Here is a 13,060-nt window from a genome sequence, read left to right as displayed (position 1 = left end):
ACATACTTTGTTAAGAAAAACAACGTTAAGTTCTCAATAATTAGGAAAAGTAGTTAGAATTTCTTGTGTAGGCAAGGGAATAGAGCCTAGTGATGAAATTTTAGCATATTGTTAAAAGCATAGTTACATACATAGCCAATTAGGTGTTGGCTGTGTATTATAGCCAGTTATAAAGATGAATTTTATATATAAAATATATTTCACTACTAATTTATAAATGACCATCTCATTTATTTCTTTGATTCAAACCTTCTGCCTATTATTTATTTAAGATCCTAGATAAATCATCTAGGTAATCTACTTTGAATTTTATGAGATAAAAATGTGTAAGTACATTTCTGATTAGATAGAGACTACACTTCCTTTATTATATTTTGAGTGTATTACTGCAGCAATGCAGAGTGATGACATATTGATACTCTAAGTAGGTTTTACTCACTATTTGGAGGCACGTCTGTTGCTGAATTAAGAGCAGACAGTTTCTTTGGGAATGTATGCGTGTGTGTATTTGGAGAACTGTACGGAGTGGTGAGAAGACAATGCATATGAATTAATATTGTTCAGTTTCCCTCTCACTGTCACTATAAGTGAGTATCTTCTAATTATTTACTGAATTGCACAACCAGAAATAGTTCATGTTGTCAAATTATAAATTTCAGCACCTATATTAAATTAAACTCCAAAATTTCCTGCTTAACGACATTCCAGAGCAAAAGATGTTACCACTCCCTCAGTAAGTCTTTAGTGTATTTTCCTCAAGGAAATCCTTCTATATTAAATAAGCCAAATTGCTCATGCTGCATTTAATGTCCATATCAGTTGCTCATGTCAATAAAAAAAAACAACAGCTATGAAATAACTTTTCTTCGTTTTTAAATTTTAAATTTACTTAAAAAGTATTACTTCAGGCCTGTGTTTTCTTTATTATTGTATAGTATTGTTAGAGTTATCATCAGACTGAACAGCCCTAATTCTATTTTTTGAGTCTTATTTTCTATGTCTTTGAATATTCCTAAGGTTCCCTTCCAAACCTAGCTGAACTTCCACCACCTTCTCAGCTGTAAATCTTGGATGCATTACAAAGGTAAGTGATCAGAACAGAGTAATTCATACCAATTACTCTCTAAATTAACTAAGGCTTTCTAAATCTTGATGTCTGTCATCCTCACAATAGTCTTGGCTATTCCTGTTCTTGCTCTTCCATCTAAAATTTTAGGTTTGGTTTGTCATAATCCCTGAAAAAGCCTTTAGGGATTTTTATTGCCACTGCACTGAATTTTGTATTCACCAAATGCAATGGATGTCTCATGATGATGGAGGAGGTTGTTGTTATGGGGGGAGGAGTGGGGTGAGGGGGGTAGGGGGTATATGAGGACCTCTTATTTTTTTAATGTAACATTAAAAAAATTAAGACAAAAAAAAGATTTATTGGGAAAGAATCAATTACTTAACAATGTTTAATCATCTTTTTCCTGAACAAGGTATATATAAACAAGGTAGTTCACTTTATTTTTTTTTTATTGACTTTGTAATAATATTACATTAAAAATATATATGTGAGGTCCCATTCAACCCCACCCCCCCACCCCCCCTCCCCCCCCAACAACACTCGTTCCCATCATCATGACACATCCATTGGATTTGGTAAGTACATCTTTGGGCACCTCTGCACCTCATAGACAATGGTTCACAGCATGGCCCATACTCTCCTCCATTCCATCTAGTGGGCCCTGTGAGGATTTACAATGTCCGGTGATTACCTCTGAAGCACCATCCAGGGCAGCTCCATGTCCCAAAGACGCCTCCACCTCTCATCTCTTCCTGCCTTTCCCCATACCCATCGTCCACCATGTCCACTTTTCCCAATCCAATGTCACCTCTTCTATGTGGACATTGGATTGGTTGTGTCCATTGCACCTCTATGTCAAGAGGAGGCTCAGATTCCACATGGATGCTGGATGCAATCCTCCCACTTTCAGTTGTAATCACTCTAGGCTCCATGGTGTGGTGGTTGTCCTTCTTCAACTCCATCTTAGCTGAGTGTGGTAAGTCCAATAGATCAGATTGTAGGTGCTGGAGTCTGTTGAGGCTCAGGACCTGGCTATCACATTGTCAGTCCAGAGATTCAAATCCCCTAAATATATCTTAAACCCCAACATTAACTGCACCTCCAGCACATTAGCATGAAAGTCTTATGAAGGGAGATCCCATCTGAGTCCAGATTCATCACACATAAACACCATTTCCAAAGAGGGGCCATCTGCCCTGGTAGTTAACCCCATCGGCCATGACCATAACTCCCATGGATCTCTTTAGCCCTCAGAGGAACCAATATCTGGGGGTTGTATCTGCTTTATCTGTCTCTCTGACTCTGCTGAGTTGTGCATGAGGGCAATCCTTCTGCCAGCCTCCAGACTCTTTTTTAGAAACTCGTAGCCATATAAACTCATTTCTCCTTTCCATTTCCCCCTTACTTTAGGTCAAACAGCATTTTAAAGTCATGTTATTTTATGTAGACATGGATATTCTGCTGATCCGCATTGAACCTTCCGTATAAGGTCATTTTCCAGTTGCATCATCAGTTGGTAGTTGATAGTGGTCCCTCGTTGCCAGGGAGGCTCATCCCCGGGTGTCATGTCCCACGCTGGGGGGAAGGCACCGCATTTACATGCTGAGTTTGGCTCCGAGACTGGCCACACCTGAGCAACATGAAGGCTGACAGGAGGAAACTCCCAGGCACAATGTTGCTCTAGGCCTTGTTCCTATTCTAGGTTTATCAGCTCACAAGCATAGTCATCAGCATCAGGGGCTCACCGTTGAACCCTCACTCCCTCCCGGTCCCCGCCACTGCACCTGGGAGACTGTCGCTGCTCCCCTAGGGACCACGACAGAGCACCACTGGCCAGGAACCCAGTACCCCCCCTACTGTGGTTTTTAATTGTTGCCAATATGAGTATATCCATACATTACCATGCACCCTGGACATATGTTCTGTACAGCTCCCTGTCAGCCATATATCACCTGTCATTGGTATCCCATACCAGTATCCCTCCATTGCCATTTTTGAAACACTCTGTGATCCAGAGGTAGTTCACTTTAATTTCTATTTTATCGTGCCTAGATCACTGATTTTAGCAATGCCTTTCTTATGTCCATGGAAGTGGTCATCTGGTTTTTCTTCTTTTAGTATTTAATGAAACTCATTCCATTATATATTTTCTAATATTAAACTGTCCTTATATTCCTGGGGAAAACTTTACTAATGTTTTTCCCAGTTACTAATATTTTATTTTTAATTTTATCATTTTTATTCATAAGTGTGATTGGACTTATGCTTTCCTGTTCTGATTTGGATAGAACCATGAATTGATTTGAAAAAATTTTTTTTCTATTCTCTGTAATTGTTTTTATAAGATGAAGATTTTCTTTCTTGAATGCTTGCTTGTCTGGTTTGCAAAACCATTTAGTATATTTGGTGAGGAGGGAATGAGAGTTAGACTTTAAGCCACTTACTAAATTTCTTTGATGGTTATTGGTAAATTTAGATGTTTTATTTTTTGAATCATTTTTCTAAGAGATTGTCCAGGTTGATTTCTTTTTTTCTTTATTAGGCTGATAATGAAATCTTAAAACAAAAAACAAAAACAAACAAAAAACTAGGCTCCTAACTGACTTTGAAAAAGACCATTATTATTTTTTGACCCTCTAGCAATTTGTGTTCTAGCAAATACCTAATAATTATGTTATATTGTCTGGACCATATTTTCCAATTTTATTTCCTTATACAACTGAATCACCTAGCCTTTGTAGAGTCAAGATAAATTAGAACTACTAGAACTCTGTCTTTTTCTTGATCTATCTGGAAATTTTGTCCTAATAGATCAGATTAGTCTAAGAACATTTATTCTTCATGAAGACTTCTGGCAGCTATCACCCAGATGCTTGCAACTTATTTCTTTCAATGGTTTTTTAATTTACAGACATTTACTGTATGTCTATACACATTGCTGTAGGTTTTACAGGCTTTTACTGTGAATATCATCATGTGCTTTCCAAGAACAAATTTTAGAAAAACAGTAATAAAAAATACACAGCAGAATGGAACATTAAACATTTCTTAAAGAGGAATATTGTCCTTAAAATGTGGTAAAATGTAAGTACAGAGAAATGTATTCTCAATCCTGTGTGTTTTCCTATGTCCCCAGTCATAAATTAAATAGTACTATAAATTTATGTCACTGGTAAAAAACACTTATGGATGGATCTGATGATGTGCCAGAACAATTGCAAGAACACTGCCAGTTGCCATCAGAGGACAAATTAAAAGATTTTTATCAAATGTAAAGGTAGGGAAGGACCATGTCATTAGTGTCTTGTTTCCCATTCTAGACATTCCAGAGGGAAGAAGACTCAGCAGCTGCTGTTCTCTTACAGTGGATTTATGTGGCCTTTATTATGTCTATGTGTGTGTTTGTATATGTTTGTGTGTGGATGTATGTGTTTATTCTAGAGTTTCCCAGTTCATGACTATTACAATCCTGTCAATCCTCTTGAAAGAATTAATTCAATTATTTCATAGTCCTCAAACTACAACTACAGGGCCAAAGTCAGCCCACAGCTTATTTTTGCAAATTTTTATAGGAACACAACCATGCTCATTTGTTTACACATTTTCTATGGTTACTTTTGCACTGTTAGAGGCAAAATTGAGGAGTTGCAATAGAGATTGTCCCCTAAAGTTGAAAATACATATTTTCTGTCCCTTTACAGAAAAATTTTGTTGATCTCTGAATTAATTCGTCTCAAGAAAGCAAGAGACACATGCTGCATCTCTGTCCCCTGCCTTGCACCAGGCGGGACCAGTCCAGAGAAATCCATGCTTGACGATTTTGGAAATGAGAGCAGATGGAGAGAAAGAGAGGTGTGTGTGTACCAGGGGATATGGATTCTTGCTCCTTCCATTGGAAAACTTAAGAGAACTGCAAGAGCAAAACATTTGCTTGGGGAGGGGTACACAGATGCATTAAAACCTAGGTTGAAGGGGGGTGAACACTCTCTTACCAGTACCAGAAAAATATGTAAAGTAAAGAAAAATTCTGTTTGTATTTAACAATACATTTGTGTGGCTCTCAAGAATGCCTTCGGAAGGAACTGTGTGTACTATGTAATATACTGTATATTTGAAATTTTATAATCATTTATATTATAGCTATATTTGTTAAATAAATTAATTTTAAGCTACAAAAAAAAAAAAAGAAAGAAAGAAAGAGAATACTTATTCAAGGGCAAGTCTGCTTAAACTGGGGTTCATACAGTAGGCATTGCTGGGGAGGCAGGGAGGCGTCCATCATTCCAAGAAGCAATATATAGAATTTATTGCCCCATGACTTTTCTCAGATTCTCAAGGGGGCCTTGTGACCCAATATGTGTTAATAACTAATGTTCTAGGTGAATATTGCTTTATTTGTTCTTTTAAATGCTTGTGGAATGGGATAGATGAACAGGCAGTTCACAAAAGTGACCCAAGGAGTTTTTGGAAGACTGGGGAAAGTTGGTTTAAAAACCAGGGAATTGCTATGGGAATTTATGGTTGTAAAATTTTTTTGTAACTTTCTACAGAGTTATGCTACATCACTTATTTCTACTGATTGTATGCCAATATTGTTCACATTCCTAATGGGTACAAATCCCTCATTTTATGGATACATAATCTGACTCATTGAGGAAACATAACTTATTCTAGACAATATACCTAATAATAGCAAGTAAAGATTTGAAACTGGGTGTGCTTTTCAAGACTGTTCACCACACAACCTCCTCACCAAAGATTCATAAATTGTCAAGAATTGTTTATGACATTTACTCAGACAATTTAATGCCAGTTTTTACTTAGCTATTGTGCTATAAAATCACTGACTTTAAATTATCCCTTGAAAACTAATAACCAGTAGATTTCTTTGTGATTCTAATGTTCTGATGCTGTATTCATGTTTTTTTCTCGGGAAAGGCATACTACTTTCTGGATGCACATTTCATTTATGATGCTGAATCTAACATTCTGGATCAAATTGCCTTTGGTCTTTTTATATCACTGCATTTGAAGAATAAATGCAACAACATTTATGCTTCTTGAAGGGGTAACAGCCCTTCTGGGTAATCTTTTGTGAAATCACATGAATGGCAGCTAGCCTGATACTAGTTGTCCTTCTTTGGGCAATGGCATTTGAGCTGCTGTTGTCTTCATCTTGCAGCATCTCCAAGCGTATTGTTAATCCAGATTTTCAGTAGCATTAATGATAATTACTCTTTGGTTTGCTGATTTTATAAAATGTGTCTTGGCATTTTTAATTACCCAAGTATTCAAAAAGACAAGCTTTTGTGTGAGCATTGACTTAGGCTCACACCCAAGCTAATGATAGCTACACAGTCAACTCCCTATAACAAGAGGAGATGCACACATAAAACATTGAATCATTTATTAATCAGTTATTTTAATCACCATAGTCAAATTCTGGATTATCCATTCTAAATAAGGATAGAGCTAATCCAAAATACCTTTTAGTAGATTTGCCTCCTTGCTTGCAATTTATTACTAATAATGTAATAATTGATTAGAGGGATAGGCAGCATAAAAGAATAGGATTCTTGCCACTGGAATTTAGTAAAAACAGAGTAAAACTTGTTTGTAACAAAAACCATGTTTTAGAGTCAAAAATAGCCATGGATCCATAAAGTAAATAGTCTACATAAAGAGAATGGAGTGTAGTTTTAAAGGTCTGCTACGAATTGTCTTTTTTAGAGTCTACTTGTTATTCTTAAATTGTGCACAGGTCCCTATTCATTACCTGCCCTCCTTATGCCCTCAGGTAACTGACACCTGGGGAAAGATCAGCAGGAAAATTAAAGGCAGTAGGAGAGAGGTGAGAGTATTACTCTCTGTCCTTTGCTTCAGGCAAGGTGTCTCTGACACTTTTGTTCCTTAACAAAAACTCCCATCCAGGGGTCCTCTCTGTGATTCCAGTCTTCACTGAACTAGGTTTCTTCCTCTTGTCCCTTTGGACCCAAGACTGTTCACCTGTTTCCCACTTTTGCTTGTCTCTTGGCATCTCACCATCTCTTTTTCATTCCCTTCACCCAGCCTACACCTCTGTGGTGCCTTCATTAAAGACTTCATTTGAACCAACTGGAACGCTGATTGATAGAGACTAAAAATAAACAGACATAGAATGTGGTGTTAATGCAGAAGAAAACTCGTCAGAAAGGGCTTGACTAATTTACATAATGAACAATCAAGAGCTGACTATCTAGAGCCCTTTTGTTAACATTTATACTTGTGGTCTTTTAGAGTTATACCTCCTGGAGTTTTGTTGTCATTCCCATTTTTGTTTATAATTTGGCAGCATTGAAACAGATTCCTTAATTTATTTCATCTTGTTGAGTTCTCAAATTGTTTAAAGGAAAATAGAGTTGTATCACCCCAGCAAGTATAAAATGTCTGTTTTTAAATCTTGGCATTCAGAGGTCGTAAAGTAAAACACTTCAGCAAGTTTTCAAATGTACATTTAATGTACATTAGGTTTTTAAGTCCCTTAAAGAGGAAATCAAAATAAATAATAAAATTTGAAACAAATATTTGCATAAGCAATCTGAACTTTTACTTTCAAAGTTTCAAATCCAAATATGATTTTCTTTTAACTTGCACAAATGTCTACAGTTAATGTATCAACCACCAACATTAATTTGTTAAAACCTCACCTAACACCAGCATAGTGTAACTACACTTGTCAAGTGAGTGTTTTCTTTTTGTTAATATTTATGTTTCAATCTAGGTTATATATTTGTTCTAGAGATGCAGTCTGTGAATATTTTATAAACTTCATTGAAAAACATATTGAAGCATTTCTCAGGGTATAAAGTGAGTTCATCCCCAATAAAGTAAAAATGGTCCTTCAGAAATATCTCCTGTTTCCATTTGGTCTGTACCATCAGTTCTCTAATCTGTTTAGTTATGAGAATTGCCTGCAAAGAATTAAAAACACAGATTACTGGGCTCAATCTCAGTGCTTCTGTAAATTCGAAGAGTATTGGGATCATGTCTGGTTCATTCATCATTGTGTACTCAGCATTTAGCCCAAGGTCCTCAATGAACATTTGTTGAATGAGTGAATCAGAATTTCTGAAGGTAGGGTAAAAAAAACCTGTGCTTTTCAAACGCCCCCAAATAATTCTGATTACTTGTTATTTCTGGAAACACTGACCTTTAATTTAGAATTTTAGATCTCAGGAGATCTCTGCCAGCATCAAATTCAATCCACTTCTTTTGGAAATGGAAGAACATGAAGTCTCAGAGACTAACTTGCCATATATAGTCAATATTTTCATATTTTAACAATGCATTTTATAACAATGAAAAATGGGGCTAAAAGATAAGGTTTTTACCTTAAAGGCAAGCCATTTTACAATTTGGCCTGAAGGACTTTCAGAGGTCAGCCTCCTTGAGGGCCAAATAGCATCTGAAGTAGGACACAGTATTCATCAAAGCCTAAGGTAGATTCTTAAGCAGGAAACTATTACAGGGATAACTAAGGAGACTTCCCTCCTCTACATTCTTTCTCTCCCACAGGCTTTCATCCAATTTTCTCAAATACTTGAAGAAAAATGTTTTGCTTTTACTTGCAGTATCTATATTGGCCTTCTGTTCTATAAAAATTTCTTAAACAACTCTCCTCTCTGTTCTGTATATATTAGGCCAAATAGAAGTGAAGTTATTTTCTCCTTCAAAAATCTGTCAATAATTTAAAATTCACCAGTTAACATGATATTTTGTGCAAATATACCAAAAATATTTAATGCCTAACCATCTTACTTTTGCCTGCATAGTAACATGATTAGAAAATATTTGTGGCTAGATATTCATCTGAAAGCAAACATTTAGTCACCTAGCTTTTATTCCCAAAGTCATTTCACTATGTTTAAATGGAATTTACTGCTGACCACAGTAATTCTTATAGCTTTTCAAAGGAGCAATTCAACTAATATCTTTAAGAATATTCAATAGCAAAGAGTAAAAGTGTTGGCATAATTTTTAAAGTACTGTTAAAATAAATATTTGTATCTACTAGAAAATGATCCTCATTCTTTTTTAAAATGGGGTATATTGTCCCAAAGACTGTAAGTAATAACAATGATAATATAGTAATAGTAATGAGCATTAACAAAGCAATTAATATGTTCCAGCCATGAAGCTAAGCATTGGGCATAGAGTACTTCATTTATCTAAAAAATGTAAGATACTTAGGTAAGAATCATTTGTGAATATTTGTATGGGTATGTATATATGTACATATATGTATGTATACACATATACAAATGTATGTGTGTATATGTATATTATATACATTGTATGGTACATAAAATATATTTACTTAAATATAGAAAATGTCTGGGCAGATATTAAGACAGTAAATAATGTTCACTGTGGTAATCGCTGGTGGTTGCCTACCCAGTAGTCATTTTCCTTGTTCTTTGCCAACAGAGCACTGATTTTGTTCAGGCAGCCATGTACCTTGTTCTAGGGGATAAGTTATGATTAGCATATCGTCCTCTTTTGCTATGGTGTCTAGGGATAGGCAAGTAACTCTGTTCTTGCCTTGAGAATGAGAGATAAGGAGAGGTGTGCTTAGGACTTCTTAGATTTTCCTCCTCAGAAAATAGAGATGTACATAAGGAGAAAGCTCTTTTTCTTCTACTCCTTTCCTTCCAGCTTTGGAATCTTTCCTTTGAAAGCATGCTGTATAGAGCTATGAAAGCCATCTTGTGACAATGAGGTGTGATGGTGCTGGCACACTGTCAGTGGAGCCTAGGTTCTTGATTATGTCACGGGCTATGGAACCGACCTGAGACCACCTACCCCTGAACTTCATGTAAATAAACAATAGCCACTATTAGTAGGGGTTTTTGTTACTTGCAGCCAGAAGCATTTGTGACTGAGGTAATTAATTCTGGGGAGTGGGACTGAGAGTTCAGAGTGTGAAAAAGGAGTCTTACATTTAATTTTATATCTTTATGTGTTGCCTTAATTTGATTTATCATGTATGTATAATACTTTTAAAAGTATAAAGAAGCTGATTTCATTTTTTAAATTGCATTTTTAATTGACTGACATTAATTTGGGGAAATCTGAGCACATAGGATTTCAAATAGCAGTCTAACTCCTTAGCCCACAATACATAGCCAAGCACTCAGTGCACATATATATATACACACACACACACACGCACACTATTGTTTTAGTTTGCTTTACTGCTGAAAGCAGATACCATGAAATTGGCTGGCTTTTTTTTTTAAGGAGGTACCAGGGATTGAACCCAGGACCTTGAACATGGGAAGCAGGTGCTCAACCACTGAGCTGCATCCACTCCCCATGGGTTGGCTTTTAACAATGGGAATGTGTTAGTTTACAAGCTTACAGTTTTGAGGCCATGAAAATGTCCAAATCAAGGCATATCAAGGCTATTCTTTCTTCCCAAAGACCCACTTCCAGCAATCCTGGACTCTTCTACCACATGTCAAGGCACATGGTGGCATCTGCGGGTCTCTCCCTTCTGTTCTGGGTTTTCTTGCTTTCACCTTCTTGCTTCTGTTCCTTCTTGCTTCTGTTGCTTTCTCTCTTTGTCTGAATTTCATTCTCTTATAAAGGACTCCACTAAGAGGATTAAGACCCACCCTGAATCTGGTGGGTCACATCTTAAGATCCTACTCACCAAGAGAGTCTACTTACAATGAGTCCACAGCACAGGGATGGATTAACTTTAAGAACATTCTTTTCTAGGGTATATGCAGCTTCAGACCATCACAACTATCATTTGTAATATTTAGACATTTAAGCTCATTTTGATTTGAATACAAAAATGTCCTCTTTCCAAACTATTCAGGAACATTTGTGTGCTTCTCAAACACCTTAAGTGATTTGAAAATGAATTTCACTAGCTTGAGTCTGTTGGGGAGAGTTTTATTGTGTCTATTGTGACTTACAGTGGTTACTTTAGGCCCCACCATTTCTGTCTGAAGTAACAGAGAATGCAGAATTAGTTCCATCAGTAGATATTTATAACAGGCAGGCACGCTGACTGGGATGAGAAAGAAGTTCTGAAGGGCCAATAAACATCAGCAAACTTCTCACAAGGGTTTCTCCAAGAAAGGATCTTGATCTTTATACTGACCTAATTGACACTAACACCAATTTAACAACTATTGGTCTATGAGACCTCTATAATCTTATCTAGAATGTGTTTAGACGATTTCTGGGGACTGAGTTTGCCAGGGAATCCATTATCTCCTTCTCAATTCTCCTCAGAGCTCTCATGCCTTGGACCTCTTGTCTCCTTAGAGGAGGTGCACAACTTAAATAGAAGTTGGTACTCTGACTCTACTGTGTGGAAATTTACACACTACTGCAGCACAATATGCTTACATCCCTTAGCAATAATTAATGAGAGTTGTCATGGATACAGGTGAATGATCAGGATGCTGGATGTTGTGTGTCCTGCCGTGGCCACTGGGTGGACTAGGGGAGAGTGTGAACTACAATGTGGACCACTGTCCATGTGCTACAGCAGTGCTCCAGAATGTATTTGCCAGGTGCAGTGGATGTGCCACGATGATGGAGACGTTGTTGATGTGGGAGGGGTGGGGTGGGATGGAGGGGTATATGGAGATCTCATATATTTTTTAAGATTTATTTATTTATTTATTTCTCTCCCCGCCCCCCCCCCCCCCGCCACCCCTGTTTTCTATTCTCTGTGTCTATTTGCTGCGTCTTCTTTGTCCACTTCTGTTGTTGTCAGTGCATGAGAATCTGTGTTTCTTTTGTTGCGTCATCTTGTTATGTCAGCTCTCCGTGTGTGCAACACCATTCCTGGGCAGGCTGCACTTTCTTTCACGCTGGGCAGCTCTCCTTGCAGGGCGCACTCCTTGCACGTGGGCCAGCTCATCACACAGGTCAAGAGGCCCTGGGTTTGAACTGTGGACCTCCCATGTGGTAGATGGATGCCCTAACCACTGGGCCAAGTTTGCTTCCCTCACATTTTTTTAATGTATCATTTAAAATAAAATAAAGAAGAAAAAATAAAAAAATAAAATAAATAAAAAAGAGAATTAGAGCAAGTCCAGAAACAATGATGCCTCTAAAAGGTCCCAGTGATATTTTTTAGAATAGTACTGAGCTTTAAAAATCAGGAAATAACTGACATCTTTACCTTTTTCTATTTACAAACATAAATTCTCAGCTTTACTCTCTTCCTCTCTATTTTCAACCAGTCTTAATATTGCCACTACTATTACCTTTCTAAGTAACAGTCCTGGAATTCAGGATCACCTTTACTTCATTTTTTTAAGTAATCTCATGCCCTATACCTATTCTGTCACCCAGAACCATTCTTGGTAAAAGTTCTTGAAAACCTCACTTCTTTTTCAGTTCTCTGTATTCCTTTATTTTTTTTTCTTCATTTTTAAAAAAATGTTACATTAAAAAAATATGAGGTCCCCATATACTCCCCACCCCACCCACGCCACCCCTCCCACATCAACAAACTCTTCCATCATTGTGGTACATCCACTGCACCTGGTGAATACATTCTGGAGCACTGCTCCAGCACATGGACAGTGGTCTGGTCCACATTGTAGTCCACACTCTCCCCCAGTCCACCCAGCGGGCCACGGCAGGACACACAACATCCAGCGTTCTGTATTCCTTTATAACACCCTCCTCTTCAGATATTCTCAATTCATTTATACCTAGCTCTCATAATGATTTCTCTTGAAGACTTTTGTCATCATCTTATTCCTTACCCAAGGTTTACTGAAAGATAAAAATAAAAATCAATAATTTGATGACAAATGATGAGATATGTATTTTTCCAGTGAGAAATCCTTCAAGGATGTAGATGAAATACATATGTCTATTTATAATATTTGATTTATTAATTTAGTTACACATAATACTTTAAAATCACAAATAAAAATATAGATTAACATAGAAATATTTTTTTCTTAACATTTA

The 13,060-nt window shown here is 36.9% G+C and overlaps 1 long non-coding RNA gene across 1 annotated transcript; it reads left to right on the top strand.

Moving 5' to 3' along the window:
• The first annotated feature begins 404 nt into the window (after window positions 1–404).
• Window positions 405–5,115, top strand: LOC139439034 (uncharacterized). The gene is made up of 2 exons (XR_011648843.1): window positions 405–1,084; window positions 4,771–5,115. It is a non-coding gene; the product is annotated as an uncharacterized lncRNA (long non-coding RNA).
• Window positions 5,116–13,060: the final 7,945 nt, after the last annotated feature.

Source organism: Dasypus novemcinctus, chromosome 1, assembly GCF_030445035.2.
Source record: "Dasypus novemcinctus isolate mDasNov1 chromosome 1, mDasNov1.1.hap2, whole genome shotgun sequence".
Lineage (NCBI taxonomy): Eukaryota > Metazoa > Chordata > Mammalia > Cingulata > Dasypodidae > Dasypus > Dasypus novemcinctus.
This window is presented reverse-complemented; position numbering and strand designations above follow the sequence as displayed.